The sequence below is a fragment of the Hyperolius riggenbachi genome, chromosome 11, assembly GCF_040937935.1.
Source record: "Hyperolius riggenbachi isolate aHypRig1 chromosome 11, aHypRig1.pri, whole genome shotgun sequence".
Lineage (NCBI taxonomy): Eukaryota > Metazoa > Chordata > Amphibia > Anura > Hyperoliidae > Hyperolius > Hyperolius riggenbachi.
This window is the reverse complement of record NC_090656.1, coordinates 135,311,833-135,324,217: the sequence shown is the minus strand read 5'-3', so window position 1 is coordinate 135,324,217 and position 12,385 is coordinate 135,311,833. Positions and strand designations below refer to the sequence as shown.

General features: G+C 43.3%; 1 protein-coding gene across 2 annotated transcripts in view; it reads right to left on the bottom strand.

Annotated features, from left to right (window-relative positions):
* The window catches only part of LOC137538047 (inositol-trisphosphate 3-kinase B-like), a 426,334-nt gene that overhangs the window by 299,748 nt on the left and 114,201 nt on the right, over window positions 1-12,385 (bottom strand). For both annotated transcript variants that reach the window (XM_068259990.1, XM_068259991.1), the window contains exon 3: window positions 10,301-10,367. The gene's annotated coding sequence lies outside the window, so the exon portion shown is untranslated. The remainder of the gene's footprint in view (window positions 1-10,300; window positions 10,368-12,385) is intronic.

Genomic DNA, 12,385 nt, shown 5'->3' with positions numbered 1-12,385 from the left:
TGCAATGTGGTTTCTGCCCTTTAGGGATTATAACCCTGCTCTGCGTCAAATCCATAACTTTCCCAGGGACTTTTGGCGTGTATCCCACTCCGACATACCCCTCTCCAGGTGTTAGACCCTTTGAAACATCTATTCCATCACTTTTATGGGTAGAAACAGTGTTTGTAGTTTTTAAAGTTCGCCTGCCCATTCAAGTCCATTGCGGCTTGCCGCAGACTTTTGCCGCTGACTTTTGTGGAAGTTCACGTCTTCAGATTCTGGGTTCGCGCCATCCCTGCCTGGGGGCATATTTACAGATCTTCAAAGTGCAAAACATTACGGCTTTTGCTGAACTTGTACTGCTAGGCTGTATCTTGAGGGCATTTATAAACTCTTGAAATCACAGTGGAATTGCAGTGTTATTGGACTTTGCTCCAATCAGATTTTGCAGTACTACAATCTCATAGGCACAAATAGAAGGCTCCCATTTGTAAACGCCAAACTGGCATTCTCTATCACATTTTCCACTCACTGGCCACTGTCCAGGGGCATAACTACAACCTACCAGACCCCCCAGCAAACATCTACCCACCAAGCACCCAGCCCCCATTTTCTTGCCCGCTCTCCTTCCTCTAAGGCCCAGGGCTAAGGGGGCCCACTCCTGTCAGCCAATGTAGAGTCAAATGCAGAGCGGCGGGAAGTGGACCATTATACATTACCTGCCTCCTGTGGCTGGACAAGCCTTCTTTGCTTCCCTCTTCAGTGTGGCTCCACACTGTGCAGCCAATCACCATGCAGCTCCCATCATGTGAAGAGAAGTGAGGAGGACCTGGTCTGCTGCCAGAAGAAGGTATAACACTCTGCTGCTGCCACTCTGCATTTAATTCTGCATTTGCTGGCGGTGGAGTTTGCAATGGCGGGGGTCGCGAGGGCTATAGTTACACCCCGCCACTATCCAACTATTGGACTAACATGCATAGTCTCATGTTAAAGTGCAAGTCCAGGAAAGACTGCTTTGGACTGCAATGGACAAAAGCTGAAATGCCCGACAAGCACACTGTTCAGTCATTGATCTGAAAGGGGCATAAAGCAGAACACAAAACAAAGCATGTAAAACGCAAACAAAGTGTACATTAAGGGCCTGAGTAGGTTATAAGCCTGAGCACACTTGGGTGTTTCTGTGCAATGATTTGATGCTCAAACGCGATTCCAATCTTTTAAATGATCTGATTTTTGATTCCTATTAAAAGAAAACTACTGCATATTTTTCAATTGGAATCAAAAATCGGATCATATAAAAAATCGGAATCACATGTAGTGTGCAAGAGGTCCTCAGTGTGCTCAGGCCCAAACACTGCCCTTTAAAATCCAATTCAAAAGTCAAACGATTTAAAAGCTGTCCAAAAAGCTTTAAGACTGGAAATCAGTTGTAAATAACTGAATGTGTACACAAGCAATAATAGTACCCAAAGACATAAGGACATAAGGACGGTGACTACTATGTACTGGGAAGTTGAGAAGTTGTCCATTCATACCTCAAAGCCATTAACCAACAAAAAAACAGTTAAAATATGTTCTCTGGTTAATCAAGAGCAAAAAGAACTGCTCTGGCAATGCATGGTTAATGATAGGTATGTGACAAGGATGTTGTAAATAAAAAAGTACAATCTGAGACATCACTGAGTATATCAGGAATTGTATTCTTGCGGATTAATGGTTAACACCCATAGTACCCTCCTCCCCAACCATACTGTCTATGTTATCTAGGGGTTGAAGTTCTCTTGATGCTGTCACTGTGCTTAGCAAGGTAATTAAAGTATATAGCACCAGAGATAAACACAAGCAAAGGTTAGTGTCATAAAATAAAGACCTGAGTAAAAGTCACGCAGAAATACACAGGCTGGCACCAACTTGACTTACCTGTATACACAAGTGCCATGTCGGTTTGATAGAAATCAGAATTGTACATATACGTAGCATGACCATATAGGTGGGATCACATGATCTAGCCAGGTTTACTGTGAAAGAAAGGTTATTAATCTGTCTGGCTATGCAATATCAGGGACCAGGGGCCATACACATATAGCTACATATGTGGAATCAAGTTCTTGCTGACTTTTCAAGAGCTTAGGTGCCTATATTTTAAGTTGCAACAAAATTTGGTTAGTTACACGTTATAGTTCTGTGCAGTAGGAAACTTCATCCTATTTATACAATGCAGTAAAGTTCATTGTGAAAATCAGATTGCTGTAATGTGTTTTGTGACTACAACCGATAGTTTCCACGTTATTAGCCATTTTGTACTATATGATGTTATTATGAATGCACTTAAGCTCCGTACCCACCCCATGACGGGTCCAGCGACGTCCGCTTAACGACAGTCATTAGCGACACCTCTTCCTTCAAACAATCATGGTACATTGTACAGGAGTCGTCAGGGATCTTAGCGATCTGATTCACTGTGACAGTTGTTATTGCAGCGCGATGCTATTCGACGTTCGCTTGGTCGTGCACCAGAAGCGTAGCTATGGGGGGCAAGGGGGGACATATGTACCTGGGCGTAGCACTGTAAGGGCACTCAGCATGGCCACAGCTCTCCCATGTTGGGGAGAGGTGACTCGCTGGCTGCCAGAAGTGCCCCCGCCTCTCTCAGCAGAGGAGTATAGAAGCATTAACAGCAGAAAAAGGGGACCACATCCGAATATGTATATGGAGCACAGCTGACCATCTATAGGAAGAAAAGGGGGGGCACATCTGCCTGTCTATAGGAAGAAACGGGGGCACATCTGGTTATCTGAACAGTGAAAGGGCCACATTTTGCAATCTAAATGGGGGAAGGGGGCACATCTGGTTATAGAGGGGATGCACATCTGGTTATCTAAACATCATTTTGTACATTTGGCTCCACCCATGACCATGCCCACATTCTGATGTATGACCACATACATTTTGTGGAGAGGGGGATGCAAAAGCTGTCTTCGTCCCTGGGCGCTGAAAACCCTAGCTCCGCCTCTGTCGTGCACCTGTACCCACATTGCAATATCGTGGAAACGACCGCTCGGCACTCAAAAATCGTTGGTTGGTAAAATCGTCGGAAAAATTGCGACGTGGGTACATAGCACTGACATATTTTATGTGTTCTCACATAAGCGATGAGCTTTCTATCCAATCGCAAACGCGGCTCCTGCACCATTTTCAGAGTGTTTGCGATTCAATAGAAAGGACAGGGAAATCGCAAAGCGATTGAAAAAGTACTTTGAAAAGCAATTTTCAGAGTGCTTTAATGAATAAATACATTGTATTTATTCATTTCCGGGGGCAAAGACTTCACTTCCTGACTGAAGTCAAAAAGTAAAAAAAAAACGCTACACAAAAGCGCTTAGAAAAGCATTTGTCTAAGCGAAACTCGCACTGAAAGCGCTTGAAAAGTGCTGTCAAAATCGCTACATAAATCGCTCAGCGCTTGTGATTGCGCTGGCGATTTATAATGTGAACAAGGCCTAAAAGGCATTTTATTCATAAGGTGTGAAATATCACCTACGAAAAAAATTGGATGAGGGGAGGGAGGCAATATGCAATTCACTTTTTCTTCTGAGTTTTCTCCTAGATCATATTTTCATGCTATGTCAATAAAATGCAATTTAAACCACTTACAAACAAGAAAATACAAGAAAAATATTTTTTATAGTACTTTTTCACCTACTGCTTGGTACTTTTTCATTGGCAAAGTGCTGAAAAGTTATTTAAATAGAAGATGAAAAATGATCTCCTTGGAGAAAACGCAGGAAAAAAAGTGAATTGCATATGGGCCCTTGTCTATAAAAAGCCCTTTAAGTTACCAGAATGCAAGAAAATATTCAAAATAATTTTGAGAGTACTTTTTCAACTACTTTTCAGTACTTTTTTCAATAGCAAAGTGCTGAAAATGTATTTTAACGTGTAAATGAAAAATGTTCTTGGGAAAAACTCAGAAGAAAATGTTAATTGCATAAGGACTGGGGAATTGAATAAGGTCCATAGACTCCCTGCACATATATGGCCCTATTCAATTGACTAGCCCATATGCAATTCAGTTTTTCTCCTGAGTTCTCTCCTAGGAAATGATTTTCCATTTTCTATTTAGAATAACTTTTCAGCACTTTGCAATTTAAAAAGTACCAAAAAGTAGGTGAAAAGGTATCAAAAATATTTTGCGTATTTTCTTGCTTTTTGGTGATTTAAAAGGCATTTCATTGACAAGTTTGAAACTATCACTTAGGAGAAAACTGAGGAGAAAAAGTTAATTGCATATGGGCCTCTGTTTCTCCTAAGTTTTCTACTAGGAGAAATGTTTTCAGCTTTTGTTTAAAATAACCATTTAGCCCTCTGCAAATGAAAAAGTACAAAAAAGTAGGCAAACGGGTACTGTCAAAAATAGTCAGAGTATTTTCTTGCTTGCTGGTGGCTTAATAGGAATTGTATTTAAAGGGTGTGAAAATATCAACTAGGAAAAAAAATAAAAAACTTAGGAGCCCTAGGAGGTGGCACTGCTACTGTCACTGCTTCCTCTACCATAACTTATCTGTAATATTTCTGATACATAATTAATACTGCTGCGCTGGACACCAATTCCTGTACCAACTTAACCTAACCTAACCCTAGCATAGCCTACTTTATGTTTCTTTGTACACTGGACCAAAATGTCCATTGCTGAATTTACTGTGTAAACCAGTTTAAAATGCTAATTTATATAAATATGGCATTATCCCCACACTCTTACAAAACAAATGTCTTGAGGTAAAGTGATGGCAGTGTGCATCAGGGGGTAATCATGTATGTCATCATATCTGCAGCAATACATCCACCAGAACAGCTGTGGCCTACCCCTAGGTCTGCTCACAGAATGTCTGTTACTTGTTTCTGAGAGGCGAGAGGAGTCCATTGAATGCCCCATAGACGTGCTATGACCATTGTGATAGTGGTGAGTCACTGACAAAAGGGTGTTGGTGGCAGTGTCTTTTTTGAACTGTGAGCACTGAACAGGACAAGACAAATAACATTTATTGCAAACAAGAGTAAAGCAGCCGGCACTGCGGACCTCAGCGTTGGAGGGGGTTACCTTGGGGGGTTGGAGGGGGTTACCTTACATTTATGTCACGCTTTTCTCCTGGCGGACTCAAAGTAGCCCCTGCGACCACATTGTTGTTAAGTGCTATAAGGAGACCCCAACTACTTCTTCACTCCCTCCAATATAGGGGTCCAACCTTCAGATCAGGTGTTTCTGTGGCTACACTTATTATGGGTGTGAAGATTATGATTTCCACACCTGTTTTATGACCCTTGCAAGGTGGGCTCCAAGGCTGTGAGCGTCACCAGGAGTAGGAAAGGGTGTGAACATTGGGGGGCCCATCAAAGTCTTGCTAAGGGGCCTCATGATTTGTGGTTATGCTCCTGGTCCACAGAATCAATTCCTTCAATTACAGCCTTTCCATCACCGTGGGAAAAAACAAAGAGCTATTGAAGGACATAAGTGACAAGATTGTGTAGACCTGCAGAATTCTGGAATGGGCTTCAAAACCATTAGCAAGAAGCTTGGTTAGAAAGTGAGAATTGGTGGTGCAACTATTCAGAGATATGGAAAGACCATCATTCGAATCTGGTCTGGAGTTCAATGCAAGATGTTGCCTCATTAGGTGTGGATGATCATGAGAATGGTGAGTGATCAGCCCATATCTACATAGGAGAAGCTTGTTAATGATCTAAAGGTGGTTGAGACCAAGAACACCATTGGTAACACAGTACGCCATAATTAACTGAAATCTTGCAGCACCCAGAAAGTCCCCCTGCATAAGAAGGCAAATGCAAAGGCCTCTCTTATGTTTTCCAGTAAAAATTAGTTTATAGAAGGCTTGGCAAAAAAGTGCTGTGGTCAGATGTTAACAACGTAGAGCTCTTTAGGATCAACTCAAACTCAATGGATCACCATCCCCACAGTCAAGCATAGCAGTGGAAACCTTTTTCTTTGCAGCCGTTTTCCTCGTAAGGGTACAGGACACCCAATTGAGGGGCCAATGAACCTTAACCACTTAGCGGGAAGCCGCTGCATTAAAACATCCTGCTGGAGCCTCCTAACGGCTCCAGAACATTTTTCTTTGCAGCTGTTTTCCTCGTAAGGTTACAGAACAACTCCAGGACACCCAATTGAGGGGCCAATGAACCTTAACCACTTAGCGGCAAGCCGCTGCATTAAAACATCCTGCTGGAGCCTCCTAACGGCTCCAGAACATTTTAATGGGTCATTCGCCGCCGTGCAAGCCCCTCTGCAGCTCGTACCCATCAGGACACGCAATTGGGGAATGTGAACAAGCACTGCCCTACCCAATTGCAATGCCTGGAATGAATGGACATGACCCCGATCAGGGGCCATGTACATTCATAATAAAGGAAGTAGAAAGAAGCAAGTAAAATGTAAAAATTACAAATTACTAAAATTAATCCTCTTGACTTCTGAAGCCCAACCCCCCAATCCCTCTCCCCCTCCAAAACAAAACAAAACAAAAAAAACGCACTTGAAAAAAAATACATAAATGATTCCTATTTGCTTGAGACTTCTGGATAATGGGTTTTACTGTATTACTGTTATTTTACTACATAGGGGCGTGTAATTATGGACTGGACACAAAAAACTGAACTGGACACAAAAACTGAAAAACGACACCTATATTTCCAAATAATATATTGTTGTCATACATTGTGATAGGGACATAATGTACATGGAGAAGTTAGCTGGTGAGGTGACGTGCAAACGTCGGGTGAGGAACGGCACAGTGCGCCCTGAGAGTACTCCCTCACAGACGGTCTGAAGAGCTGCGAGCTGCTAATAGGGGATGAGCCATCCGCCTTACTGGTAACGTTACCATCGCTGACAAGATTACTGGAGGCCATGCATCTAGGACTGGCATGGAATCGTTAGTGAATAAATTTGTGTCATCCAATAACCTATATAAGGATCAGTAGTGATTGTGTGACAATAATCAGCATCTGATTAGTGAAGAATCGAAGTGCAATGTGTGTTTAGCTTTGAATTGCGGTACAGCAGTCTGGAATCCAGTTGCTACAGTTTGAGTATAAAGTGGGACTCTATGGCCATAGGCAGTGTGTGAGTGCGGAGGCCTCTTGGTGTGCGCCGGGGGAGGGCCCACACATGTCAGACTGCAGTTGGTGGATCGGGTTGATCAGCATAAGCGAGAGCTGGGCGACCAAATCTGATTGTTACCACCGCAGCGACAGTGGGAATAATTGTTTATGCTCCTTGTGTTGCAATCTATGGTTTTAAAGAGGTTTTATATGGATGGGTATTGCTTTAACACATGCTGAATTTTGTATGCCAAGTAATAAAGATTTTTGATAAGCACAAGCAGGGGTAGTGGTTTGTGTCACAGGAGCCCTAGTGGTCAGACCGCAAATTGTCTTCCAATCGGTTTCAGCACACAGACCATGCAAGCTGTGGGCGTGATCTTTGCGCAGAAACCGACGGAAATTTGGGCAGCAGCCCGACCAGAAGGGAGCCTGTGAGGTACGGTAATTACAACTTTACACACTATTTCAGGGTCTCTGCCACCACCACTGGTATGGGCCAGTGGACCCGACTGACTGACTGACTGACTGGTCCTGCAAATAAAAAACGGTTAAAACACGCTGTATTCTGTCTAGCTAACAACAGTACAATAGTAGCGTCTCTCCAGAAGTCTGGTTCAGTTTGTGCGGCTGAGAAGCAGGGTAGCGGAACAGTGAATGACTTTGATAAAGTCTTTATTCACGGGCAATATAAATAATTAATATATACAGACAATTATTAAAATCAACAATTATTGAAACATTAATAGCCAGCATGAAAAATAAAAGAAAGGGAGAAAAAATACTTAGTTTCATTGAAATCTCCTTTTGTGGGAAGAATCATAAAGTCCTTGGTAAAGTCCAAGTAAAATGGCCACCACTTGTTCCTCAGGTGGCCGCGCGTTCACGAAGGTGGAAAATGGAGGAATGAGGGAAGAGCCCCTCGCAGATGCTTTTGATGAAGCTGGTTTGGGGGTGTGGCAATGCCGGCCCCCTCTGAATTACCCACCAATGGCAGTTCCTTCCCTCTGAGAGATTTTGGGTTTAAACTTATAAAATGCCGTAACTCACAAACGATACAAGTCATATTTAGGTGGATAACAGATTCATACTTGTCGGAAAATACAGATTAATATGACATCAGACATGGCTAGTGCAGCAGACCCAGTTCTGGAGAAGGGTCATACCTCAATAACCGGACGGCCTATCGTGATGAATTTCATATCATTCTGACGACCAGATTTTACCGAATAAGACTATGTGAATTTCATAGCTGTGCGATGTACAGTTGCCATATAATCGACAAGAAACCATACATCATATGCATTCAGATGGCCCGTGGTCAGTGCCGGATAGTCTGGATGACATCAGGTTTTGAATAGACTTCCTGCTGGGAGTAGCTTTCCTTGCTCTCCCTGTATGAAAGGCTCACCAAATGGAGGTAATTAAAAGTAAACACTAGCCTCCTGAACACAAGGGTTTGTTCCTGTTCATTAGTAAATCAAAAGAGCCATCTTGCAGTTAAGCTGATGCTATCTCTCTGCTGAGAAAAGACTGCAGATGCTCCTACACAATCAATCCAGATATAGCACGTCACTGGCAATCGGTGCAATAAACCAATTGCGTTCTCGTTTCTCACGGCTGTTCCGTGACAGTTTGTATTGTGGTGTTTACTTTAGGACTGGTCTGATTGAAATCTATGCCCTATTTTGGTGGTTACCTGGCTGGGAGGGCATAGATTTCAATCAGCGCATGCACCGTTTCCGTCACTCCCACCGATCTTGCTGCTTATTCCCCGCCATCTCTCGCCGCAGCTCACTGGCTCTGCCTGTCTCTATGACGGCAGAGCCCTGTGAGTGGGTCAGGAGCCACTGCCACTGCCGCTCCCATTGGTTTACATTGAAAGACAGGGTCAGGAGCTAATGAAAGCAACTCCTGACCGGCTCACAGGAACTCTGCCGTCATAGAGACGGCAGAGTGGGTGGCCCAGGTTCCCGATGTGCGGCGGTGACGGCGGTTGCGGCGGGTATGTGCGGCGATTTGTTGTTATCCATCAGGATTCCGCCGTTTCCGTACCAGCAGCCTCTGGTCCTTAAGGGGGAAGAGGCCGCTGGTATTTAAGTGGTTACGCACAGGCAACACGTTTTGTGAGTCTGAGCCCACTTCCTCAGCCAAGTACAGTGTCTAAAAACATCAAGTATGGAGTGCTCAGTGCACTAGTAATACAATTCAAACAGTAAGAATATTAATAATAAATAATAATAAAATGATTTAAATATGCAGTTCAAAAGGCTTAAAAGACATGTATAAATATCCATAAGGCATATATGGTGTAAGGATGTAGCATAGCTGACATGTGTGTGTCAATGATCCACACATGTGAGCAATGCGTATACATAGTCCCATAGAGAGGATGGGGTGAAAATATTCATATAACGTATAGCGCATATTCTGTAACCCCTGTTAATGTTGCTCTAAAAGGTGGGGGGAGGAAGGGGGAAGGTATTAGACCTTATTATTTTAGAAACTTTAGCATAAGCAAACACTCAAAAAGAAATACAAGAAGTAAAAAAAATGGGTAACAGTGTAAAGGCAAAAGCGGCTGGGCACATCCAGTAAAAACAGACCTTTATTGTATATCCATTAAAATGCAGTACATGCGACCAGAGCAATAGTCAGCCAGGAGAGAGGGTGAACAAGCATGTTAAAGATCATCTACAGCTGTTTCGCACTCTACACGGAGAGCTTCCTCAGGACAATGAGCCCCCCTTGTATCACCCCTTAAATACCCACAGTATGGTAGCTTGAAGGAGGAGGACGCCACATGGAGCGCACCTATGAACACCGCATGCAAAACTTCCGGGACGCCGTCTGCGTACCAAATACCGGAAGAAGCGGGCCGGAAGTGGTCATCCACCACACCTGGTCACTAGAGCGCATGCGCTGACAGCGCCACAATCCATAGGGCACTATACACCAACTACGTGAGGAGGCCCTACCCCATACACTAACCATGGGACAATCCCAGGCCCCGCCCGTCGCCCTCCCAGCTGACGGGGGCAGCACGCATACAATGGAGAGACAATCAGGCGTCCCTAGCAACTTGAACAGGATCAGGGCGCAGACTGACAGCGATAGCTGTCTAAGTCAAAACAACCCCATCAAAAAGCAATAGGAATTACAAACGCCTAATCCCATTTAAGTGTATGAGTACAAATGGAGCTACCTGACCAGGGTGGACGATCCCACTAGCAGGTGAAGCTACAGCCGACCTCCTCCCTTTCACCACCAACCTAAAAAGATAGGAAAAAGAGGGACAAAAGAGAGAAAGACAAAAAAGAATTTCATTATAAAAACAACCTCAATAATCAATAAAATTTACACAAGGCAAACAAACAACAACATCATTAATCACAGAAACACTGATAGATCGTTGCGTTCATTTAGTCCCAATGGACCTACCGCCTTGAAAAAAGAAATCCAATAACTTTCCCTACATTGTAGTTTTTTTACCCAGTTTCCACCTCTAGAATCCCTTTTTACTACCTCCAATCCAAAAAATCTAAGCTGCGAAGCATCCCCTGCATGAACAGAATTCATATGCTCCATGACCCTTGGGCTACCCTTTGCTCGCGGGTTACCCAAGGGTCTGCAATGTTCTTGGTATCTGTCCTGCATCATGCGGGTTGACAGTCCAACATAAATGTGTTGGCACGGGCAGATAAGTGCATATATAATCCCCTTTGATTTGCAATTAATGAACTCCCTGAACTTTACAGTTTTTCCAAATCTATGGAATTCCTTACCAGTTACCAAAAAGTTACAGCAAGAACATGAACCACATCTGTAATTTCCAGGGGTTCTATTTCTACCTAACCAATTTTGAGTTCTAGGACTAACAAACTCACTAAGTGACAATTGATCTTTAAGGTTAGGGACCTTTTTATAAGAGATACATGGGGTCTGTCAACATTTATCTGCTAACAATCTGTCCTCCTGCAGGATCCACCAGTTATTTTTAATCGATTTTTTGATTTTATCAAACATGGGGGAATTACGTAAAATGCATAAAGAATCTATCTTGTTGTTTTTTTACCATTAATGATTCCTTATTTTTGTTTGCAGCTTTTTGGAAAGCCTCCGCAATGACCTCATCCCTATAACCCCTAGCGAGTAATCTCCCTCTGAGTAACTCAGCCTGGTTAACAAAGTCCTCCATAGTGGTAGCATTCCTTCTAAGATGAAGGAATTGACTAAAGGGTAGTGATCTGATCGTTGAAGGGGGATGATAACTAGATGAGTGTAAAATAGAATTAACCGCTGTGGGCTTCCTATAGGTTTTGGTGATCATAGACCCCCTGCTAACATCAATGTTTAGATCCAAGAATTCAATCCTGTCCTCCCCCCAAGAATGGGTAAAGGCCATGTTTACATCATTTTCATTGATTTTTGCTATGAATTCTTCAAAGGAGGACTGGTCCCCATCCCATACCACCAAAATGTCGTCTATAAAGCGGATCCAGAGTTTAATCCTCACCAGGAACGCGTTCCCCATCGCAAAGATGTGGTTGGCCTCCCAGTGGCCCATGAAGAGGCCGGCATAGGTGGGGGCCACCGGGCTCCCCATTGCCGTGCCGAACTCCTGACGGTACCACTGGCGGTCAAACCGGAACGCATTCCTGGTAAGGACAAACTCCAGACCCGCCAGCAAGAACCTCTGTTCCTCCTCTGAATATTGTAAAGCTGGCAAAAATTTAGATACAGCCAGAAGACCATCATCATGACAAATTCTGCTGTACAAAGAAACAACATCTATGGTGGTCAAATGGAAAGAGGGCTGCCACTCAAAGGCATTTAGAATGTTTAATACTTCAACTGTATCACCCACATAGGCTGGCAATGATCTCAGGAGAGGTCTAAATTTAAAATCCAAAAATTGGGAGAGGGACTCAGTCAGGGAGCCAATAGCCGAAACTATTGGTCTCCCGGTGTTTTTTTTTTTTTTGCCGACTTGTGAATTTTTGGAATGGTGTACCACACAGGGTTTATCGGAAATTCCGGCACCAGTTTATTGGCCAAAGTTCTGTCCATTATACCTTCGGCCACAGCCCTTATCTAATCCTAATTTATGATGACGGTCTTTCTTTTTTTTCCCCTAGTAGCAGTGGTTGCTTCTCTTCCTTAGTTAACTCTTTCCTGACTCATTTTCTGTCCTTCAGCTCCTACCATCTATGAGACTGCAGGATAAAAAATGCTGTTTTCTTCCCTTTCATTGCTAAACTTTCATTTTAAATACACCTGAGCAGTGGTG